At 30.3% G+C, this 27,629-nt stretch overlaps 1 protein-coding gene across 1 annotated transcript in view; it reads left to right on the top strand.

Moving 5' to 3' along the window:
- Positions 1-27,629, top strand: part of LOC116768574 (cadherin-86C) — a 55,482-nt gene that overhangs the window by 10,418 nt on the left and 17,435 nt on the right. The window contains exon 2 of the mRNA XM_032659317.2: positions 4,478-4,576. The gene's annotated coding sequence lies outside the window, so the exon portion shown is untranslated. The remainder of the gene's footprint in view (positions 1-4,477; positions 4,577-27,629) is intronic.

Here is a 27,629-nt window from a genome sequence, read left to right as displayed (position 1 = left end):
TTTTATTCCGAACAAGATTAACCGGTTACCTAAATGGATTGACCTCTCATTATTAGGAATTTAAAATTATGGCAGTAGATGTCTTTACTTTAGCATCTTGTTACGTAGTTTTACGTGCAGCGAATTGACGCAATCACATTTTAAAGATATGAAGAATTTCTTAATAGGTGCATGAAATTTTAAAACATCATGGAAACAAGGAAGTTGGGTATTAAGTACATCAAATTATAACAGACGTGAAGGCAAAAATTCATTGAAGAAAGGTTTGCTGGGAACGCATGGTCTGCAATTTAACGTCATTGATTGCTTGATAGACTTAGTCGATGAGAAAAGTTGAAGCGCCGCAGGTCCACACATAATATCATAAGTGGTTAGCGACTTTAAAGGATTGCAATCCGACGATGGCAAGTATTGCGTTATTCACCTTAAAAGGCTAACTTTTTGCTACAATGAATTTCATACAAGCAAACTTTCTACTGTCATCGATTACGCCTTCGCTGTTTCCGATATTACGTCATTGTTCAAGTAACTACAACGGAATGACAACTGTTTAAAAATGTTTTAAGTTAAATAATAGACATCTTTTACCACCACTACTAAAGGGGTTAAGTTGCCAAAGGTATATTTTTAAAATAGCTATAAAATATATTTGTCATTATATGCACTTAAGGTTTTGGTTGTTACATATATGTTTTGAAATGCCTGCATTTAGCGGATAGTTAATATTTGTAGAGTTATAACGTAGCAAACATAATGTAATGACCAAACAGAGTGAGACAGGAACTAAAGGTTGCGTGAACCTGTTTGGAGTTAGAACTAGATTTTCGAAAGTGGTCTTAGAAAAACTTCAACAATAGGCTCTCAACTTAGCTGATTGTACCTCGCCGGGATCAGATTTACGATTTAGGAACTACCGACATAGTAATAATAAACTTAAATAATGAATGAGTTGAGAGCTTAGGTGGCATAGAGATTAAGTAGGTACCTTTTTAAGTATAAAATTATATTCTGAAGTTATTTTATAAAGGTTTTTGTGAAAAATAAATATTCTAAACTAATTAAAACTTGTCCGTTTCATCAAGAGACTCATGAGAAATTTTTTTTATTGCATTCTTTGGTTTCATTTTAATACACACTAAAGGAAGAAGATAAATAAACTCCTCAATTACATAAATATACGTCGGACGTGAACGGTAATAAAAATACAGCTTGTGTTACTTTCTTCCTTGTCGCTTTGAAGTTAAGTGGAAAAGTGAAGTGTAATGAAAGTGATTAGATTCACCCATAAAGACAGTTCTCACGCCACCACTACTGAGGTTCGATGATCGCCAACCGATTGATTACCAACAGAATCATTGGAGTGTTTTATTCAATAATAAGCCTTAATACTTTAAGCAAACGATTCAAATTAGTTTCATAAAAAAATCTGTTCCCTTAGTATAAATTATAATAAAAAAAAAACAATCGCAGCCCCTGATTTCATTAAATAATTTTCAACATTGTCATTTCTGAATGAACTTGAAAATATTCAGTATTTAAGCATATTGTCAAAAATACGAGTAAATTCTTACTTATTTCAATAATTTAAAGTGACAGTGATGAAATGCATATTTTATAAATAAATAAATCCCAACTAAGCAATTCTCAAACCGAAGATACAAGGCTATGAAATACACATGAGTATACTCGATCCAGCTTATTGAGGAAGGCTACAGCCTGACTTCGACATGTTGCACTCAGTATGTTTAAGTGTTTGCATAACACAAGCAGAATGCATTGAACGGAATGTTACCCTTACATAGATTTATTATAGTATGACAATAAAATATTATATAATCAAATTATTTTCTTCCTAATTGACATGAAAAAATAAAAATATCCACAAACTTGTTTTAGCTTGAATAAAAATTATGTAGCATGTTTAAGTATAGTCAAAAAAATTATAAGTCGCTTTAACTTAAACATAATAAGAGTGCCAAAATTACAGCTTTCAAATACAATGATAGATTACTATTTTATTACTTAATTTTTTCTATTCTTTCAACTAAAAAAAAAGTCGTTATAAATTAATTAGCAATAGCACATAAATATCCATATATATGAGAAGATTTAAATTCCTTGAATTAAGTTAGTATAACTTGATTGTATTTTTTTATGCATAATTGATTGCAAGAAGGATGTAAATAAATAAAGTATTCGAAGAATGTAGCGAAGTAATACCTATCTGTCTGATTCATCAAGGCCGTATCACGTCCGCAGACCATTAGGTTCAACGTTTTCTTGTTCACATCAACGTTTCTGGAAATACATTCTGTTGAGATAACTCACATACTTTATTTATTGTATCTATAATTATAAATCAAATTGAACCATGAGAGTTTTTATAATCTCATAATCTGTGATCACTGTACTTTGTTGTATAAACCAGGAGGAAATTTGTTGAGGCCGGGCGGGGCTTTGTAGACCAGATTCTAAATGTCGACGATACAAATTTATTTCATTTAGAATTGTTAAACATAATCGAAGTTATCGAATAAGTTGTATCTTGTAAGCGGGTAATAATTCTGGAAACGCTACCCAATGCAATTTTACTTGTTCCTTGTCAATTCTAATTGAAAGATAGAAATGAAATCTGGGCTCTTGATTAAAGATCGTGATTACAAGCAAATAAGCTACAAGATCGTTCGAGTGTATTAATTATTGAGATATTTCAAAAAACTCGCTTTCTATGTGTTCATCGGTTCCTAAAAGTGATTGTTGGATTGCAAAAGAGCGGCGCGTAAATTGCTACTGATCAACAATACCTCTAGTGCTATTGTACAGAACTGGTCAAGCAATGGTGTTTTAGTTCTGGGTGTGGTCCAATCTTGCTGGCAATTAAGAGTAATCGAATATAGAGCAATAAAAATAATAGCACAACTTTTACTCACAATTGACAAGTTAACAATTATATATATTAAAATTATGTTTTGCCAATTTTTTTTTATGTTACAGATAACGTTTGTTTTTAATTGCGTGGCTATTTATGTGACGTAAAGTAATAAACCTAAATATATTGTTTTGAGACAAATTTTATATACAATTTCAACTTTCTTTCAACGCATTCTATTTGATGTACTCTAATTTTTTTTTAATCCGCTTCAGTTGTTAAAGGTTTCATATTTTTTTTTATTTTACAAGATCGTGCCCACGAATTACATTGTCAACACGAGCTTCGCCCACTCAGCATTCATTATCTGTAGTATTAACACTCCTTTTTAATCTGGACTACAGTGAAAAAATCTTTCCATCATACTCACGTTTCGCTAAATAACTATTTAGTTCTTGAGAGATAAGACCGCTTTGTTCAAACTACCGTTATGTTTGCTTACTTTTGGGCATAAATTTAAAGCAAACAAAACATCCGGCCCACGTTGTAGAGGCGATATAAAGAATGCTTGTTTAATGTTTACAAATATTGATTCTGACTATTTCAACTTCAACTGACTCGCAAGACTAGGGTTGTTTTTTTTTTATTTCGTTCTCATGAACCTTTCTTAACAAATACAGAGTCTTTTTGCTTTATATCGACTTCCTTATTGTTTTTAGCACTTCAACTATTAACATTCAATATCATGGTTACATTATAAATATTATGAATGTAAAGCAGTTTTTTTCTTTTTCCCACACATTATTACTTCGTATTCATCAGATGCTTTGATCGATTTTGTTGTTACTTAAATTAGCGCCTGTTCCAACGAAGATAAATAACAGTAATGGTCCGATAACATCAATGATCCTAGAGTCATGAATCATTGTACGGATGAGCGATTGTATCAACGATGAAGCCGTGTGTACTGAATTAAGATTAACAAATACATATATACAAAATAGTTTACATATATACAAGCGTTGGTGGCTTACGCACTCGGCACGTGCGCTTTAACCAACATTAACACCAGCAACAATTCAGTATAAGCAAAGTCACGACATGCAAAAGATTGTGTTGATATTACAATACTACTGCCTGTCTGGAATTTTCATTCAAAGTGGTTTAGACTTGAGAGACAAGGACTGATTTAAATTTAGATATCGCTGAAATATTTTGAAATTATAAGCATAGATATACCTACACGAATAAAATACTGAACATTATAATATAATACGTAGTATTCGAATCTAATAAAGTATCATTACTTTTTCAATAATTTATTCGTTATTAACGAACCAAAATCATAAGCTTAACACATAACTAGTTCTGAGCTTTCGCTGTATTATCTAGGTATCTGGGCGCAAAGACAATAGGCCGCACATGCGTAATGCGTTATCTCTGATCTGCCTCTTACCACATTCTGCTCTCCTAATGAGAATGGTTGTTCTAATTTCCCGGATGTATGCTAATTGAAAACGAACTAATGAAAAGAAAAAAAAACTTTCTAATTGATCATAATTGAATCTCCGCATTTCATCGAATACAATATTATATTTTTTTCTACAGGTGAGCGAATACAAACACGTAAAGGGAGCGCTTCTCAAAGGATGAGGAGTAAACAACGAAGTGACAGTCTTATCAACACCAACACGCTGCAACCAACAGGTTAGAAACATAATTTGTAGATGCTTTTTATAACTACTTAAGATTATCAATTGCAATATTAAAGATAAATGATGAAATGCTTTTAAAGATATATATATATATATATATGTATATATTAAACATTTCTATTTACAGCTAATAAGATATATAAAGTTATGTACAATCTTTTATAAACTCTATTAAATTAAAAACCTTTACATGATTTTATGGTATGCAATTTTAGGCACAAAATGAATCTCAAATAGCTGACGTAACAAAATTATTACACGTACAAGCTATTTGCATATTGTCATATAGCCCACGCTGAGTATAATTTCGCGATTTATACGTCTCGTCCAAATACATCCAGGTAGGCGATAAATAACAAACGAAATGTTTGCTCAAACTTCCCATATGCGGCGGAAATTTTGCATGCTTTAGAAATATTAGGTGCATTTATATAAATAAATTGAAAATTTTCAGTGGTAGAAATATGTAACATTAAGGTATAAAAGGTTAATAAATCTTAAAGTTACAATGCCCTATATCTAACTTTAATATTTAGTTTTAGAACTGCTCACCAAAAATTCTTAAGTTAAATAGATATATTAGGAACAGTAAAACGTTTTGTTTCATTAAAACATTCATAGGACTTGCACTATAATTACTTGCATAACGCTAATCTCGGTCGTCAAAGAAAGTTTAACATAAGAGCGCTATAAATCCTTTATGAGGGACAATGAACCTAAAAAAGAGCATAATGGATTATAATGGACTTTAAAAAAGACAAGATATTACGTAGCCACAACCTTGTCAAATTATGAAGATTTTAAACTCCAGCAGATAGCAATTTCTTACAGCGTTAAATGAATTGTTTAAATATGTTGATACATATATTTTTTTTTATTTTCAACTTAGATGAATAGAAAATAACAATAAAATTCACTTTCACATACATCACTATAATTTTTTTTTTACGTTTCATTAGTACTCAACGTAGAGTTTTAAATTTGAATTGTTAGTTGTAGTTACTCGTATTTCACCTTTAGTAGCAATAAATCTTCCCCTGCCATTTGCAGCCTGATAATAAATTGCCGACTAAAACCAAGCTGTTATTACGGGATGAAAAATAAAAATACCTGGGACGTATCCAAGCAATTTAAGGTATTCAGCGTCAACCAATAAATAAATATAATTAACTATTGTAACTCTTCAGGTGCCATTTCGAAAATAACTCAAAATGATTCATCGAGAACCGCTAGGTAATAATTATTATATAAACGTTTTTAATTTATTATCAACTTTGGATATAAATACCAATACAACATGCACGGCACATCAAAAATCCCTTTTTCAATGTTCACCAGGAAACCATAGATTTTTGTTTATCTAGGATCGTGAGGAGTAAAATCGGCTTAAGCTTGTATACAGACAACGCGATAATGATTGTGATTGTTTCAATATCTTAACATTATATCTCTTATGTTATCCTGTGATCAGAATTTAATAGCTTTTTCAATGAGAGCATAAACATACCAGCATGTTTCCATAGTTCTGTCGTTTAATTAAAGTGTTTTGGGCTAAAAATGTGTCAAAAAATTTTGTTTATGTTTTATTTTGGTATAAGGCTGATTTACGTTAATATAAAGTTTAAGTTTTAAAAATCACGGAAGTATTCGTCCATCAATCACTATAAGTTTTCGAAATGGCAAGATTTCTCGCATAATAATATTGTTAAATTTTTATTGTATTGAAGAAATTACGTGCATAGGTACTTACGTAAAAAAGTCTTTTTGTTTTCGTATTTGAGAGACTTTCAAACTATTTAATTTTCGTAATATTTTTGATCTTACTAACATTCAATATTGAGTTTACTCATCAAAAGCTATTTATAATTCAATTATTATGTTACAGTTACAACATTTACATCAGTTTTTTTTTCCAATTTAGAGAGAAAACAACACAAGCCAATAACAATTTTTTGTTTCCTAAATGAAGTAATGTATAGATTTTATTACAATAACTACATTGTGTTTTTTGTGCTTCTAAAATTTGCTATGGATGAAGGCGTGATACTTTTGTCAAAGAATATTTACGACCACAAAACTGGTTTTAAATTAAAGGAAATTAAAGGTTACGACAGAATACAGTCGTTGTAACATTTATTATGTTGCAGAGCACGTACGAATTTGAAATTTTTCTAATAATTCCAATATAACATGTCAAAAGGTAGTTTCTTACTAGTACTGAAACTGATATTTTATTAGCTCTATCCCCTATGGCCACTTATATAATAATGATATTAAATACTACTCAAAACTCGCTTCGGCAAACGGCAAATAAAAATCCAGATAAATTCAAAAGTAAAATATTTCCATTACGTCTATTTCTATGTATTTAATTTTGATTTCATAACTGTAATAACAGTATTTAAGCAATTATACTTTATGTTGATAAAGTGTTATAACCTTGGGATACCCTAACTTAATCTTCTTCAAGTTTTGTAACAATCATTATAAATCATTTCAAAATTTTTAATCACCCACGTAAAATCACAACACATTAATAACGCCTTCTCTGTTTTGATAATAGTGAAAGCTGTTCATTGTATAAACTTGTAACTACAACTAATCAGTCTTTTAACTTAGCGAGTTAATAAATCACATAGGAATACTAATTAAGGTAGTTTGAAAGTCATAGAAATAAAAACGTGGCTTTATATGCAGTTCCATCTATAGAACAAAAAAATAAAAAATCAGATAAAAAAACATCAATAATACAGTAACATATATAAAAAACGTGAAGAAGAAGAAGGTTATTTTTATTAAGTTATACGCCATGTTACACATAAAATCAAGAAAAACTTAAGATTTTGTGAGAATTATCAAAAAAATAAAAAATGACTAAAAAGTAGCTAGATATGCTGAAATACATTAATTATAAAGTTACGAAGAAGAAACAACAACTTGTTCGTCTTATAATATATAAATTGAGATCTATATAGGCTTTGTGCTCAACGTGGACTTCATAATGGATAATAATAATTATTTTATCCCCATTATCGTTAAAACGCATCGGCCATCTGCTTCAAAAAGGTTGTAATATTATCTAGACTAACTTTATCTAGGATCTCTATGTTCATACAGACATCACTATTTATTTGCCAGCACGCCTCTGCCTTAAATATATACGTAACTGTACGTTATAGGAGTCACCAGTCACAGCGAACCTTCTAGATATATGACATGAGGATGTCATTGACAAAGCACAGCATTGACAATCTGCTCTCGATCATTCCTTGAAATGGATAGCGCATTAATGTGTGATGAATAATATATTATAAATAACAGTAAAGCTATTAACCCATCATATGATAAAGTGTGAATTGCATTTAATTTCATTTGAAATGGAATGCAAGTGAGTTATTGTACTAGACTCTGTGATTTCAATGCAATTACCACTTTTTACTGCATTTTTAAATAATAAATAAATATTTTAAAGTAAAAAAATTTTTTAGATTATCGTCATTTTTCTACAACCTATTTGTAATAAATATTTTCTTACCAACCAAATTTTAAATTTCTATTCGAAATATAATGAAAAATATAAACCGCACGAAAATACATTCATGTCCTTAGTGGTTTGGCATCTTTCACTCGCATATTTTTATTTCCTTTTAAGTAAGCCTGTAACGGAATTGCAAAGAAATAGCAGACAGATTTAATCACGACTACAGTTTATAAAAGACCGCGTTTGTCTACATGTCCAATCTTATAGTTCCAAATATTTTTGTAGCTAATATAAAAAAAATATAAACATATATATTTTTGTATTTATATACAAATCTTATAACGATGCATGCCACAGTCAAGAAACGTTATGAATTATTGTCTAGAACATCCTTTTCCTCCGGATATGCGATTCCGATAGGAATACCAGGAGACATTAAATTAATTGAAGGTAGTTGAACTCAGTTTAATAAATAATTTAATACAATGGAACATGTAATACAATTTCAAATAAGTTCAAAGAATCTTTCTTGTTCACAATATAAAATTTAAAACGTGAAGCAGACGGATAAAGTTGTATGAATAAAATAAGTTGTTAGCAGTTTAGAAGTTGAAATCTGAGCTAAAGTAAGAACAAATTCGTCGATGCTCGTTAAAATCCATCAGAAAGCATCATCTCCAGACCACACAGAATATACATGAATTTGAGACGTTAGACATAAAATACTCAGACATGACTGTCACGATATTCAATCGTTTTTATTCCTTTAGTCGAATAACATACGGCTTTAAATCATAATATCATTCACGTATAAAATACTTCGAAAGGAGCATCTAAAACATTTTTTGCAATGTAACAATTCGTATGTGATGATGATGACTTTTTTATGATATAAATCAATGTAAAAAATCAACCGCTCACTCATCATTAAATGGATATTAAACCTATTATTTCCTTCCATGCTATTTTCTTATTCGCAAGAAAAAATTACCGACTAAAACGCATATAAAAATGCGCATTACATCACTATAACGGTTCGTAAAGGCACCCGACATTATAATATATTCCGAGTGTTGTGTCGTTGATGCAGAAACTAGTTGATATAAACGCGATTCAGTGGACAAGATAAACCGGGTCTGAACTCGCCATCCTCGTCCACTTAAAAAACTAAAACGCTGAATACGTAATCCATTCCAGATGAAATAAAACTGACTTTTATTGAAGGAAGGAAGGAACATTTAGAAGACTTCTAGAACAAGAGACTTTGTATTATAAATATAAGATGAAAAAATTGGAAAGCTTTTTTAAAAATAAATGAAAATATAAATATAAAAACATGCATGTACTTAATTTTTGAAAAATTATTAATTAAAAATTTGTTTTGGTTTTGATCGTTTGCAACGCATACATTGGCTTTGTAAAATAAAATAAAAAACATACATTTTTACGTAACTAAATATATGAAACGAAATAGTTAAGTCATTTATCTAACGTAGAAACAAATCCTTTTAAAATGAATAATTGTTTAGACGAAAACTCTTAACAAACTTCACAGGATTCGTAGAACTTAGGAGATAGATAGTGACATTTATTTAGGCAACAAAAACAAATAGTTTTCATTATATTGTGAGTAGGATACCTAATTTGCTAGTCCGTCAAGAATGTGTTTAAATTTGGTTGCCGTAGTTACTTGGTCACCCACCGAATGAAATTGATAGATCTGGGTCAAATTGTTAGTGTACCTACTGACCCAACCCTAATACGATTTCTTAAATTAATAGCCATTATTATCCACAAGTTATTAAATAAATTAAATAATAGATTGTTTTCTTACAGTTTAAATAATATTAAATTCACCAAAAGAAACTTATTAGCTCCATCTTCTCTTAATGTAAATTAGAAACAATAGTATAAGGAAGAAATGCAACACAATTTATTTAAACATAAAGAGACATATTTTGATACTATTTTGCTATAAACATTTTATAATATAATAAAACTATTATCCAAGTATTTAATTAGGGTTATCGATCTCGTAATCGAAACTGACCTAATAGTGTTCCTAACAGTACTGTTTAGTTGTCGATCGAATCACATGGATTTTTTTCTAAACTTAAATAAAAAATTTCAATTCATAAATTAGAACTGTAAAAGATTTAATATAAATGATAAAAACCTCATGTTTTAATGTCCGAGTAAAAATACAAAACGGTTTTGATTTAAGATAGTCACACCAGATTGAAAACTAATGTTAACGCTGGATTGGCGATAAATAATTGCGAATTCAAATGTCTTGTTTTGAACTACTTAGCATTATTTGAACGTCGGCTAACTACAATACTATTTGCGTAATTCTATTATTCTCGCAGTAAGTATACTTTCTAAATTCATTTTACTATATTCGTTGGTTCATTTGAATTGACATTATTGAATGCTTATTTCGATATTTTAATGAGAGCTTAAATCAGTTTTCAAGGTGTTGGCTAAACGCTTTAATTGACATCGAACTCGCGAAGGATATATAATTCAATTATTTTGTTTATGTTCATTAAGTTAACGGTTAATTAAAATATGCAATCATTTAATCACGAAACAATTCATATCGTCGTAGAATGGAGAAGTTTTTTCTTCAGTTACGTTAAGAAATATGAAACTTATATTATACAAATCTTTGGTTACGTAAGAAATCATTGTCGTTAACCGGTTTATATGGATGTCAAAATGTTTTATAAACTAGTAAACGTTAGATAAAAGTAATTCTAATGATTTATAAATGTCAAGCTCTTTTGTTATGACACAGTTATTATTTATTACGTTGTCAGATTTCGCTTCTATAATTAGACCGTGGAGATATTTTTTATTCTAAAGAAACATAATATTTTAATAAGAGATATATGAATGCTTGTCTTACTGGAGACTGAGCTGAAGATCTCTCAGAGGATAGTCATAACAATAGTTCCATCTCTATCCCAATATCGTTACTACTTATGAATAATGATATTCATTTCTTTAACGACGTAGACAATTCTTCGAATCAATAAGCAATATAAAATTACGTTAGATTTGAGTGGAATCGTTATTTCGAAAGCGATTGTTGTTCAATCATCGGTCAACGTATACCCTGTGACCCTTTCATTTGTCAGGAAAGTAGAACCGATTATCAATTCGCTATTGTAACAAACTGAACGATTTTCTATTAGATTGTTCAAGAATAATACGATTACTAACATTCTCTGTTGGAAGGTTTTTCTATCCCAGATAAATATTTATTTTCTCTTTCAGAATAAACTAGACATATGTATTTCTTCTTTGTCAATGTGGTTATCGGAACATATAACTTGATATACCCAATACAAATTGGATTTGATCATCCTGTATAAATAGATCTAGTTTTTTCGACTATTACGATAAGAGCCGAGCTATCGGTTTGAAGCGCAAGTGAACTGCGTAACATAGGTGCTTTTAAAGGCCATAGTAAATTATCGCAACAGTAAACTAGTTAGACGAGCTTGCACGAATTACTTTACGGATACAATCACGTTTAGCTCCATTTCGAGTAATGATCTATCATAGGCTATTCATAATTACAATGTAAATACAGAAAACTTATTTAAAATTTAACTTGGTCTTTGAATCTAGGACATCTGTTACGTATTAAGTATTTATTAATATGCATACGGTATTCGGAACAAAAGCATTAAATTTAAAGTGCCTGGTAATGCGAAAATTTGTAATAAACTTAACATATGATAATCATAAAAGTCTTGGTTGTTAAAGTACATTCAAGTTCTAGAATCTAACATTATGTTTAACTTGACAATATAAAGGAAAGACAATGGCTTTCATAGTTGAAGGGTTCGTGACAGTTCACTAAGATTACAATTCCTACAGTCAAGGTGGAGGTCAAAATATATGATTAAAGGCACAAAGACATCACTCTCAAATATGAACGCTAAACTGTTTGGCTGAAGCTTCGCATATGGCATGCAGTGCCTCCTCATGCAAACGCTCACAGCCATTTCACGTCATGATCCCCACAACGGTGATAATCACGAGCGAACGATCATAACTCATACAGCATATTTAAATTCGCGTTTGCACTTCGAAGCACGCAAGCTGTAACTAGCTGTTACGGGTACACGCGAACTCAACGTATGATTTAACGGCAGCAAAGACAGCGACTGAACTTTGTCATTCTGGACGTGTCCTTTGTTAATAATACCATCATTATCTTCACTAATGAACTACTATCATTCTCAAAGAACAAGACTTTTGTCACGTCTATAATTTGCATTTACCATTATAATAATAAGTATGTATGGTGACATAAAAATGTTCCCATAGGGATAATTTACCTTTCTTCTACTATGATCTCGGTGTCTGCATTCTGCACCCGTTTAGATTTTGCTATAATAGTATAACTATGTTTTGTTGAACAATTAAATTATGTTCGCTTGTTACTAATAATAGACTAATACGAGTTGAGATAATACGCTTGTTATTCCGTCCACGGAGCTAACAAAGCACAGCTCTTATGGTTGTTCGATATAGGGCGTGCCTGTTACGCTTACCAAATAATAACTAGCAAAACTCTTATACAAGATGCCATAAATTTTTCCCATACACGAGAGGTCGTTAAATCGCCACATTATATTTAACATAGTTTCATAACAAACCTTCCGGCAAGCTTGTTTGTGTCCACTTATCAATTTTCAACAAATCGACAGTCACGATTCCAGATAGATGAAGATCAGTGAACGTGTATGTCGTTCTGATTAAGTCTAAGCAAAAAATATTTTAATACTAAGGACTTATATATAAGATTACTAGATCGAATCCAAATATATATCTTAGTTTCGTCTTGTATTCTAACGAGTCTTTTTAAGGCTTGGTTTAATTAACTAACTAAATATTGTGTTTATTTTCTATATAGTAAATGAATTTCAATAAATTCTTTTAAGTAAAACCTTTCCACGGGAATGACGCCACCTTTTTGTTATGGATTCAAGTAAATCAAGAGTACCAACCTTTTAATATAATCGTGAAATGTCCTTCTCGATCGTGACATTCGTCATTTCTTTTATGTTTATTTATTACATTGTCTCGAATCTATGAAGCGCAGCTTACGTATGTTAATTTATTCGCATTTCAATGAGACGCTTTTACAAATGCTTCTATGCATTATGGTATTTCATTTTGTTATTTAGGCTTTTTAAAAATTTTCCTAACTCATCTCACAAGGAGAAAGGAAAGCTTCCTTTGATTACACAAAACTACTTACAATACTCTTACAATAAGAAACGATTTCTAGCAGATAATTATTTAATAAATAAATAATATGCAAAAATAAATAATATAAACTAAAATTTCGGTAAAATTTTATCATATTTACATATATTTTGCGATAGTATATTATGATTCATAAAATGCTAATTTATTGTAATGTGTTTGTTGAATGCAAATGCTGTTTACATCGAATGGTTCATTATTAAGACTCATAGGGAGTAATAAATCAAATTTAGTCATGTATTATTAGGTTAGCTAATCCCTTTAACATACTTGGTACATTAAATTGTTGAATGTTTATAAGATAATTGTATATGTCAACGTTTTATAAATTTAAAAATGAACAATCATAAAATGAATCCATATTTTGATTCACGATTTAAGGAAAGTTAAATTAATAGACCTAAATTATTTTATTAAAGACGGTAAAAATATATTTTAGAAGTATAAATGTATTTTGATATTCCATTCAAACATATAACCGATGTCTAAAGTTGCATAATATCAAAATTTCGCAGTCAACTGTGGCTTCTTTGCATTGTTTGTTGGTCAAACATTAACTCCCACGAACTTGCGTAATCTATGACACGGTTTCTTTGATACAAGATCTAAAAGGTAAAAAGTAAGTTATAGAAACTAGTTCACTGGTTAATCTAAAGGTATATTAAGCACAAACTGTTTGTAACCAGCCAGATGTTTAAAGTATCGTAAAAAAGTATTGATAAATAATTCCTCAATTGTATTACGAAGCACCGCTTACATTGACGTAATAATTAGATAAATAATTACATATTACAAATATTAGTGACAGCAAATGAGATTTGTGTTATTTAAACGAAAAACGTTTAAGGATTTGTATAGCATAACTTCAATATAAAGTTACAAAATCATAATACACACATTTAAAATTATTGTAAAGAAAATTATATATATGATGCCGATTCTTTCATTTACAGTTCAAAAATCTAGAACTAAAATGAGCTATTTAATTGATGTTAAGTCTTAGTATTAACATTATTCAGCTGTACTGATATTATATAAAAAGAACTTATAAATAATCATATTATTTAGGCATGACAGATAACGTTTCTAATACGTATCGTAAGGCTCCGTTGTGGGGTGACACTAAGCACCTTAATGATACTTGACCGTAATAGTATTTAATAGGTCAACGCCAACGTATTAATTTTATTGTTTTTAAAATAAACTTAGTATTATGAATACACACATATACAGGAAAAAATATTGTATATGCACAATCGTGTAATATATAGTAAATCATTTTAAATAAGAAATTATACATTTCTATAATAAATAATTGCATAAGACAAATGACACTCAACTGGCGCCAATGCCTATCAAACGCAGATTGAGAGATACTTCGATTTTCCACTTAACTTGTTATTTTTAATCAACAAGATGTAATAATAAAATATTCACAACATTTATAACAACATTAAAATTTCTAGGTAAGATATACATGACGTCACTGTAAACGATTCATATTTTATATAGAACAAACTAAATCAATACATAAATTCCGTATAAGTGAAATAAGCATGTTTTTCACACGATTGGTCATCGTGGCAAATGTTAAGCTCATTACGCCGTTTGACCGTAAACGTGGTCACAAGTGTCTACTCACTGGTAAGTTGTATGGGTGTAGTTTCGAATAAAAATATTTTTGTACAATGTTTCAAAACGTAACATAATATAGATTACAACTGAAATTACGAACGATCGAAGTACGTCTGCGACGTCTATTTTCCCGGTCGGTTCACGCCTGTACCTTGGGAAAAATTCTAAGATATAAAAACCACAAGCCAATGTCCAAGTAGCGTAATATGTTATACGCCAATTCCTTTCCATAGTAGTATAAGAAACCTTTATTCTTTATACTAGCTCGCATCTTAAACTACACGGCCAAATATTATGTTCGATATTTTAATAGTACTTCAAGTTTTAATAAATGAAAATTATTAAATTTGACAGTGAATGAAGTAAACTCGTACTATGTACACGGAACCCAGCAGTGGTGCTTGTGATTTTTCAACTGCATTGTTATTTTATCACTTCAATTTTATTAAAACCCTCATAAAAAATACTGCCTTGCTGAATATTGAGAAACTATGATTTCTATTTATTAAAAATGTCTGAGCACAAAAAAATTGTTATAGAGATAATTTTAATTAACGTTGACAAAAATTAATAAGGTTTAAGAGATTGCAAAAGAACTCTAAATATATGATACCATATGTTTGTATGCGCCATATTTAATCATGAAATTTATGTTAAACGATTACGCAATTATAAGATAGAATACAAGATGCAAACGTGACTTAGAATACCTGTACTGCAAGCTACTATGTTTTAATCACACTCAACCTGTTAATAGTATTAAAAGCATTCCATCTTAAATGGCTTCGGCGTTGGATTAAGTATTAAAATTTAAAGCAAGCTCAATTAGCCAGTGATAGAGGTGATACAATACACGTAATTTTTTTTACATAGATTGATTAAATGATCACCTAACATTAATTTCATATAAACGACATAATAAAATGTCTCTTTGTAAGTTGGAATGCAATAAAAGAATAATAGTGACAGATTGGGACAAAACAAAGGAGAGAGATAGCTCAGAACACTAAACAGATTTAAGTCTCAAAACGTCGTGTTATAAAAGATATGGTGTTCAGGATTAAAACAATCCCGACTTCAAATGCAAACGTGCTCTGTGAGAGCACTGGAGATTTATAAGTGTTTATTTCTGGCACCACAACCTTTGCGGACCCGGCTTAATAAAGCGTTGTCCTGAGTAAATGTATTGTTTGGATAACAATGTATCGAATGAAAATGTATGGAGTAAGAATAATTGAATTCGTATTACATATGTGAAACATAAACAAATAAAAGTAAAAAAAAATACAAACACTATTTATTTATTTCCAAGCTAAATTTGTATTCAGAGGAAATAAAGTATACCAGTTTGGTATTAAACATGAGAATAGAATGTAAATCATATTTAGTGGAACACTTAATATCCGACCGAATTGAACGGTCGTTAGTCAAGCTTTATCAAATCAATTCTTATGGACACAGAAATAAAAGTAGGTGACTACGTAATTTGTCTGTTATACAAAAGGTACAACCTGGTTGCGTTTGGAGTATTATAAATTATAGATACTGGACATACGACAGATTACGAAAGGACAGTTCAGCATAAAGGGAACAAGGCTACGGCATGGCAAGTCCTAATTAACTATTTAGTAACTTGACATTACCACTGGGATAATATCCAACTTTAAGTATAGCCAAGGTTGCTGAAACAATTGGATTGTACCTTAATAGGGCGATTTCGCATCAACCACGATTATCTGTTTTGGATATAATGAAAGGGCATAAAACTTCTTAGGAAAGTGAGGAATAAAAGCATTACCCTTACTGGATCATATACTGAACATTTGAAAATATACATTGTGATATTTCATAATATTAAATACAGACACATTAAATCAGTGAATTAAGATAAAAGTGATCAAGACTAATCGACTTCAGCTGGAACCTATCAAAGTAATTTGCATATTTAAGCCTTATTTCCAGCATCAGATTACGTCAAATATCAGCTTCAATAAGCCTTCCCGAGAATGCACTGATATCGCATGAGGTTAACCTTCTAAATCCATGGAAAAAATTGGAATTGAGTAGAGTTAGATTTGTCTAAAGCATTTTTATTCAAATATATGCTGTCTTTACATTCAGATGAATTATTAAAACTAAGCACGACGTTCAGTTCGCACGCATATTACAGACGCAGGCAATGCCTCAGGCATGGGTTAACAGTACACAGCATGATTAGACATAACACCACATAACCTATTGACGGTACACGATCTCTACATGGAAAACGCGGAAATAGCTTACACAGTATTGTAGCCAACTGAATGTAATTTGTTCTGTACGTATTTTTAAATGTTACCTTGACTCAATGTTATTTCGAATATTTAGTATATTTTTTTCATTTAAATGTTATTATTATCAAAATACGCTAACAAACTTGAAAGAGATGCTTATGTAAAGTTATAATTTATTAATATTTGACATCTGAAATTTGTTGACCGTCATAACTGTAACGTTTCCTACGTTAGTATTACATTTGTTAGCGTCGAAGTGTCCTTGTTTACGAGCATCCTAATGAGAAATACCACAGCACTCGAGCGTGACTACCTAATGTTCCGTCTCTTGCCGCCGAACTGCTCTAACAGCCCTCGAATAAAAGCTGTTATAGGACACTCGAACTTATAAAACATACGACTTACCTGGGACCATAAAAGAGTCTGCGAATCAATTTCAAAGCTACATTAGTTACTGAGCTCGTGCATCTTGGTAACTGTAGGACATAACAAAATCTGTATTTGTCAAATAGCCATGCTTTGACTATAATCGTGCTAGCGACTTGGGTAATGGTTACGTATTCATTCTATAATCGAGAATTATCTTCGTTATGTCCACAACAAAGGAATGCAGGATTATGGAAGCTTTCGAAATACGTAGTTACAAAAATGAGGATTGCAATGTTTACATTAGATACCTCAGAAGGATTTAAAAAAAAATCCTTAAAGAAAATTCATCAAGTTAAAAATTTAATATTAAAACTAAAATAAAGACATTGGTAAAAACCAAATTTGACATATCATATATTTCTTTTAAATTGCATCTAGCTATAAGTTTGAAAGGAAGAAATCTTAGAAGCTGAGGTATTTAAAAAATAATGTAATTTAAATTGGAAGCATAGGCATTAACTAAAGAAAAATATTTACACTCGAAGCAATCAACAAAGGCTCCCACACTATATAGAACAATCAATCTTCCAAATTCTGAAAGGAATCTCAATCAAAACAAAATACGGAGAAACCGGGATCGGATAAAGGGCCCTATAAATCATAAAATCAAGGTTCTATTCAAAGCGGTTTTATTTGGCCGATGTAAAAAACATTTGACCCTTACCTTGATGTTGTTATTCAAAGATTGGAGGGTGCATCTTCGTTCCTGTATTGGAGTAATCAACATTTCGAATTTTATTTTTGTGCTCATTAATTCTATGGACACTTTTTATGGATTCAATTCAATAGAATATTTTTTAAGCCTAGAAATCGGTCCGTAGCTATCGTTAAATTATAAAAAAATTCCAGCGTAGGACGACCTTAATTATTGCGTTTGTATTAATATATTTAAATGGATAATTTCATAAAATTATAAGTGAGTTTTTACCGCAATTATAACAGCGGGATAGACTGATGCTCTAAACCGATAAACATTTGTATTAAAATTTGTAGTTGTAATTTCAATAAATTCATATATATTTAAAATAATTGTCATTAAAAAATCTTTACTTAATTTTTGTTCTAACAATGATGGGATGCTTATACATAAAAATATGAAAGATTTATATCTTCTCACTTGAGCGAAAAATGTATAATAGATAATTAATTCAGAGTAAATTACACCATTCATAAAGGCATAATATGTTGTTATACCATAATATTTTATCAGTAGGGAGGTCGACGTGGAGGTTAAATCCCTTCATACTTGGGGTTTGGTGAAATCTGATGGTTGGAAATTATTAAGCGATCACCAACCATCCTTGTTTATTTTATAAATCGGTTATTCAAAATTTTATCAAAATTCATTATAAATGTTATTAAGTGTTAAATGGAAAATTCAAAATATTTTAAATTATTCATCTATTTAAAGAACATTTTATTTTCTTGTATGTGTAATTCAAAAATCTCTTTCTCATCTTCGAAACTATGGAATTAAAATGATTGCCTTTTCCACCGTATCTCTATACGATGCACATGTATTTAATATGTCCGTTACTAGCCAAGGGCCTGAGTTTGAGGCCAACATCAGCATTAAATTTGTACTATTACTATCTACCATCTATTTCTACTCAATTATTCATATACTAATACATATATTTTTATTATTATATTTATTCCATTACAGTACTTAAAAGGCTTTCTTCGTTCATTTATTTAAAAGATGCATATCTTAATAGAACCACATCATTTTATCTCAATACCAAACCAGACAAAGGTCGAGGCGTAAATTCTCAATACGTCATTCCGAAGGGAACCATACTCCGTTAGTCTCTAGACCATAGCGAGTCACCGATATGTTTATGGTGATTTGATACCATTCACTTGGAAATTGGCGTTTAACTCAAGTTCGACGAGAACGTTCCAGACATGACGTGCAACGAATGGCTTACCAAAAAAATTAAATTTATTTTGTTATGAAAATGTATAAAGACGTTATAACATATCGTTTTTTATATAGATCTAATTACTAGAGTAAAATCTTTAGAAATTTGCTCGTTAAATTTATAATTTTCTATATTTATGAAATCTTGGTTTGTAATATTTAATTTTGAGATTCCAGCCATGTGCCTAGTAAACGGTTTTATAGATTAATAGCCTATGTCTTATACCTACGTAAACATGTATCTAATTATTTAGTCAAAGGTTGTTAGATCGAGCTTTCAATAAATAATGACATAAAGAGCCATGTGGTGGTACATTAATGTGTTTTGGCAACGTAATTTGTTAATCGATTATTTTTATAGTATGTCTTTCAATTTGAGTTTCATAATTATATGCTCGAGGTAAGGACTTTTGAAGGTTCAATTAATATATAAAATGTCTGACATTAAGGCGACAATTTCCGATCGCTATAAGCTATGGGAACAATGAAGCAGTTACATGCTATATTCCATGTAACGACATATCCATCGGCGAAATTATATTTGCGCATGCGCACCAAGAATCCCGACCCTGACCTCAGGTCGACGACCCCGCTCGTGACACTTCGATTCTCTATCGATCACGACTCGAATCTCGCCATCCAATCGATATTTTACTCGATATTTTTATCCCCTTATCTGATCTTGTATGGACCACGAAACGCCGTGACTACGACCACTTGCCGAAACCAATGTAATCACAATGAGCTAACAGTTAACCTTTTTTGTATTGTAATTTATGTACCGTTATCATCTCGTTTGCAGGTGTTCTTTGTCTTCTTTATAATCTGTGATCAAATTACAATACATGATAGCCTTCATTCGTCGAATTCGCTCGTTCAGAAACGGAAGAACAAAATTGTAATTTAATTCCCAAACAGATCATCCGACTAGCACATTTTATGTGGACTAATATTTATTTTCCTATACTAAGCTTTATTTTTACATTCGTACACTCTCCACCATTTAAATTTTATGATATTTGACACGGATAAAAACAAACATTGTATTATATCAAAAGTGAGGGAATTCATACAAAGTACTTGTAATACGTCAACATATTAATTAGATCTGACTTTAGCTTGAAGCCTTTCAATTTTAATTACTAAAAGTGATAAATGTTTGTTATCATGGTTTTATATATTCATTAGCTAAACTATCAAGAAAGCCAAAAAAGCATATATAGTAAAGTTTATTCACAAACAATAGAACCAAACAAGATCGTAATTACTATCATACACTAAGATAATATTATGACATTTTTCCTATCTAATCATCATATCACTATATATATCACAAATAAAAAATAAACAAAATAGTGCTGTTTCCATAGTAAAACTTGCGATTAAATAATTTATACTGACGAAATTATGTAATAATAAGATCTTTAATAAAATGGTTGAGTTACAAATTTATTAATATTTCCTCTGGCTCGTTCATATCGAATCGTAGCTATCGTCAAGTGAAGGGCACAACTCCAGCCAAAGGCGGCTTTGCATCTTATGTATTTGTTAAGGTATAAACCAGAGCCGTCATAGATAGTACGTCTGATGTTATCCTTATTCTAAGTGCCTGATTGCTCAGTGAGTTAGATGCGCTTACGCACATTTCTTACGCTTTCGATTGTAATCGCTGATACTGTTACTCATGTAATACGTTGTATAGTTGTGTTATTCTTATTATATTACCCTACGTATTTTATATATTGCAATCAGTTATTTATATAAATATTACGTTATTCAATCAAAAGCAAGTAGGAAGTAAAATACATAGTATATTTAAATGAAACTAATATATTTTCGGATATACTACGTGGATTTTATTATTTTAAACTACATAATCCCGACGTTTCGGTTACTTTTCAGCAACCGTGAACACGGGCATCTCGTCTGCCCGTTATAAAAGTCTTCGATCTCATTACATAATATATTAATCAATGTGCAATTAATAACAATTAGAAGTAAAACAATGGGCATAAAACAAAGTTCATTAATTACTTGTATTGATAAACATTTTATACTTTGTAAAGCTTTCATTCAATGATGTAAACACAAAGTATCTCAAGAAGCGATTCCTGTTACTGAACCCGCCCACGCAATCCACATATCTCTTTCGACACTCGAATAAACCATAAATTATCATTTAAAATTCATCATCAAGTAATATTCATGAGCTTAGTTTTAATGAATAACTGCGCTATGGACACTTTAAAGATTGTTTAGAAGATAAAAACTATCATATGCCAGCTATTTTTCAGATTTTAATCGTAATAAACATCGAAACGTTAAGTATGTCAATATTAAGATCCATAAAAAAGCTATTCGTGTTTAAAAGAAGATCTAAACAAATTAAAGGCAATTTAACCGTTTCATAATTAAGTTACGTCAATAACAAAGAGTAATAGTAGAAACAGAACAAGCTTTGAGGCGAAAACGCTTTAGGCGTAGCGCTTGGACTCTGATTGTGTGTTATCAAGATATGCTTATCCTATAAAAATAATTACCATTTTAAATAACATAGCTCTATAATTTAAACGAATTGAATCAAAGACTTGATAATTGAAAGCATTCCATTTGAGATTACTTTCATTTCAGGCTGGATACTTTAAAATAAAGAGCAGGGCCATGGAATATCATATATATATATATATATCAGTGCATCATAAATAGCTATCGATGTCTTAGGCAATTGACTACGAATGTAACGAAGAAAAGAAATAAAAAGAAAACAACAATATCCCGGTGATAAAAATTAATGCTGTTCGCCGCGATTATTATTAGCGGGCTAGAGGTCAAAAGATTAGTATCGATAATGAGACTCCGAAGACGTTAGCGGAGAATGAAACGCCATACGATACACAGATCATCATAAAACTAATATATTTATATTTGGAACATTCGTAGAAGTAATGTTTCATAATATCATCTAACCTTCTTTATAACATGTTTATCTGGACTTACGAGCATAATATTAAAACGTATTTTATTAGTATAATTAATAACATAACCGTATATAGTCTCAAGAGAATGCATGTTGATATTATAATATGAACATTGGAACTTGCAACGGTTAGTAATAACAATGTATCTGACTTCAGTCAAAATTGGCTCATAAGTTATGTTCTATCTATCGTGCAACCGCTGTCAATGACCTAGGTTCATTCCTTCTTAGGCTTAATAATACATGAGTCCAGCGTAAGATACCCGTTCGGCCTCATTAAATCCAATCTTGTGGTATATACGGATTATATGTACGTAGGATACGTGTATTACTGGAATATACCAAAGTATAGCAAACAAAATCGCTCATTAAAGAAGATCACGGTTTTCTCATTCCACTATGTTGTATTAACAGCTTCATTATAGTTTTCTGAGCGTAAAATATTCCCCAGAAAACGTTACCTCGATGTATTCAGCTTTACCGAACGACGATATTACACCCGCGATCGTAATATTCATCTTGATAACGGTGGGGAATTTATAAAAAATATTTAACACGCCGTATATTGCTACTGTATACGTTGAAGAATTTTATATAGATATAAAAAAAAATAGCATCTTTGAATTATATCAAAATATTACCTAAGAAGAATAATTTAAATGATACAAGTATATTTTATAAAAATCTCTTATTCTGCATCAGATCATATTTGTTCTATATCCCTAAGTTGAAGAAGGTCCGTAAAACATACGACTAAATTAGAGTTTTCTTGTGACATTATAAATTGTGTGGTTTATATGGGTACTTGCCTGTAACTTATAATAGCAGAAACTGCAAAATCAATCTAACAATGACATTAATATTAAGGTTTCGGATTTCATTCGTTTATTTCCATTAACATTTTTATTACATATAATAGTTTTCATTACATTGCACTGATATGTTTAAATAAAAAACAGTACTTGAAATATATTTTTATTTTATACTTCTCAAATTATTTTCTTCATAAAAAGCTACCATAAAACCCTTAAGAATAAACTCATGATATCGAGATAGTAATATGATAATGCCAGTAATCTTCAGCATCCGGTGCCATTCATCTCACGGACTCTTTATTGTAATATTTCTGTATGACTAGCGTAGATCGATCGAACGTATTTTAGGAATAATTTTCAATTTAGCTAACTCCTTATTACATTGGTACCCGAAAACATTAAACTAGCAACTATTTTGTTATAGCTTTGATTAAGACCTATAGTCCTATTACAGATTTATAGTAATAAACAAAAACTTATTAAAAACAATGATTACCCTTGAATTAATTTCCGTTTTCGTAAAACGTAAAATAAAATTCCGTAATTCACCGATCCGTGTTACACTATACCTAGATCAAAAGTGATATTATATTATATGGTTAATAAAATTTAATGAAAAAGATATAAAAATACATCCTATAATTAACACCAGTGCTAGATTTAAAAACAACACCATCAGCTGCTATTAACAAAAAATCAATGAATTTAAATCATTATGTTGTGTTATGCATTAAATGATTGCATTAATATTATTAATAAATTTATTATTTAAATTCATTGACATTTAAATTAAAAATTAATGCGTAATGATAATAAATTGTTGCGTAATTATTTAACCATCAGATGACATTAATGTGAGTTATGATTTTGAAATTGCTCTGCGGGTCATTAAAGTCCTCTATGGAAAATACTTATCCATTTTATAGTTTAACTTAGTTTGGATGTTAAGTGAAATTAAAAAAGTAGAATTTTATTTCGATTAGTATATGTGATTGGTTTTCTAACTTCCTCTTGTGGTGTCATTTAATTTAAATTGAATCTAATATGCCGTTAAGAAGTTGGTAATATCGCCTTTTTTCACAATCCTCGATCTGATTTGTGTCACCTCTTCGTTCGGTAATAAGTACCACCGAGATAAAAAAGATTCGGTTGTACCATCTACATCTACCAAATTTGTAACGGTTTTAAGTTTCATTAATTCCTTGACGAATGAATGAAAAGAGACCTTAACGTATTCATTGTTAGGTCTGAATACGCTTAAAACCTTGTGAAATGTTTTCGGTTAGAACGTAATTGTAAAAATCAAAGCTATATTTTTATCATTCAGTCTACCCTCAAATTTTATACTTTAGTAATACTCTGCTTGGTTTAAAAATAATGATTTGTTTTTCTAAGATATAACCAAAGGCAGTATAAGGAGTTACAAATTTTGTCAAATATTATTCCGTTGTTAGGACGTTAATTATTTTTACGTTTCCTCAATAAATTAGCACATTTATTTCAAACTGTTTCAGAAATCAAGAATAATAAGTGCCTTATTGCTTACTCTATGTAGTTACGACTGCCCCGTAAATTAGATTACGCGATAGATAAGCAAAAATGTAAATACAAAATGGACAAAGATTTCATTGTTTCGCTTCCAACAAAGCACAAGAGCCGAGCCAAAAATTATATAACAAGATGCATTGTGTAACGGTTAGAAACTTTAATAAAAAATGACTTGCCATCTGTCTTAACAGATCATTAGTGTTGTTATTTCAGCACCATCACTTTGTTAAGATTATGTATGACAACGACCGAGCCTAATTGGACTATACTATGTCACAAATTAGAAGAAATGTTTTTAAAACACTATTCACCTATTAATTGATCGGAATGTAACTTTTACATTTTCAATACGTCGATATATTCTAAAAATTTACTGGACTTAAACTAAAATTGTATAAATTCCTTAGATAAAAGATAAGAGTTTTGAGTGAATTGGTAATGAAGTTAATTTAAAGAATTAGCTCACATTGCATTTGTATAACGGAATTAAATTATTGAAAGCAAAGTAAAGTTTCGTGTATACTTAAAGGTTTTAGCTTAGAACTGTAATATAGATTTACTTATAAATACACACTTCATCAAAGGAGCTATTCATGTGGAACTCTTGGAGGTGTAGGAGCCAATCTGGCTCGATCAGTTCGTGCAAAATAAATTGACTTAATCTAAAGGAAACATTCCAATCATACGCAATGTACGTTGTGTACACGGAGACGTGACTAGAGAAAGTGGTCCATTCGAGCTGGCCGGTTGAGAACATGTACTAATACACTATTTGTATAAGGATTGATAGTGACCGCGATGTTTAATAACTCATATCAATACTCATAGACCAAAAACGAAAAATATTCGAGCAGAATCTATAATGCTTTACAGACAATTCATATAAAAGACCATTAAATAAACTTATACACAAACTAGAGGTGTACTTTTTGTTAGAAATATGTCTTATATCTTGAGATTAAAATTATATGACACTCAATACTAGCGTAGAGGAATTGACTGGTCGATATTACAATAGAAAACGCACTTGACAACCCTTACCTTCCTTACCCTTTCTAGACCGGAGCAAGTGTATAATTAGATCATATGTTATAACAGTAGTTTGCATTACATTATCAACTAAGCCCAGTGCACACAATGACTCTCAGACCCCATTATTATTAATGATAGCCGGTTGCCTATCATTTATAATGACGTTGCCAATGCAAATCTAGAAAGTAACGAGGTGAGACAATTAAGAGATCATATCACGGACTTCGTGACAAATCCAGTAAATTGGTTCGGATAGTCATAAGCTGATGTATCTGATTGATGACTTCTTTTTTAGTAACCAATGCCTACATTAGTGACTTAAGAAAATCGTAAAAGATGTTGTTTGTAAAGTTATTAGTTTAGTCTTGATCTATGCGTACACGAAAAATTAAAGGGACATGCTTTTACATTTTCATGTATGAATAACATGTATGAAAATTTACAAAGAAAAATTAGAAGTTATAGAAAAATACTTGTTAAGTCATTTCTAATAATAATATAGTCAATCACTTCTGATTGCTTCGACCGAGCTGTGGAATGCAATGGCTAAGTAAGACAATGTCTTTATGATGCTCTGATACGAAGTCCACATTGCAGTAAAACTGCATTTCACTACATCTATGAGTAAGGAGATGAAGATTCATAATATTACTATGATAAATATATTTATAACGGAAAATTTTGTCTACTATTAATTAACATAGAAATTCAATTACACGAAGGCCTATAAGGTTTGAGTTATTGATTTTAATTAATGAGGTTACTTAAGTAATAATGTTTATTTTTATGGCTGCAAATCATTTAATACTTATTACGATTGCATAAATATCCATCATTATTTTGTTATCAATTTAGATTAGGATCGTAATTTATTGACAATAAGACCCTTAACATCATTAATAGTAACGAAAATACAATAAAAATTAATAAGGCAAAATTTGAAACTACCATTGTTGTAAAAGATTTAAGGTATTTTTATAAAAAGATATGACCGTTTGTATAAAAAATACATACACATTTCAAACATAGCTACTGTTTTAAATCTTCTATAAATATTTGTTAGTACTTAGGACCACTTTGATTTACTTTAAATAATTTGCCTTTAACAATAAAACTTTACCTAACAGTCATGCCCTCCACGAAAAACATAAGGCACCTAATTTCCATAATTCCAATTTGGTTCAAACTCATACTACTCATACCCTTCTAATAAAATTAACTCGATAAAGCCATATACCAGTTTTGGTTTTTAAATTAATCTTGATAAATTTTTCATGTCATTGGACATGCGTTATTACATTATCACTTTACGATATTAAAGAATATAAAATGTATTAACATAAATTAATAATATGCAAGCAAAGAGTTAATGGGTTTGAAACATCCTAATTAATTATTTTTGTATTCTAAGCAACAATGGCATGCAGAGAAATATTTATAACAAATTTATTTATTCCACCATAATCTCTTTAACTGTTGAATAAAATTCAAAAAAAAAAACTCTGTTTAACCTCCGTTTAACTACCCATTTATATATATCAGATGTGTATAGAAGACTCGTCATATTTTTAATAGTCACACTTTGAAGTTAAGGGGACTTTTTCCAATAATGAAGAAACTCAAGAACAGCCCACGTACAAAA

This window comes from Danaus plexippus, chromosome 4 (genome assembly GCF_018135715.1).
Source record: "Danaus plexippus chromosome 4, MEX_DaPlex, whole genome shotgun sequence".
Lineage (NCBI taxonomy): Eukaryota > Metazoa > Arthropoda > Insecta > Lepidoptera > Nymphalidae > Danaus > Danaus plexippus.
This window is presented reverse-complemented; position numbering and strand designations above follow the sequence as displayed.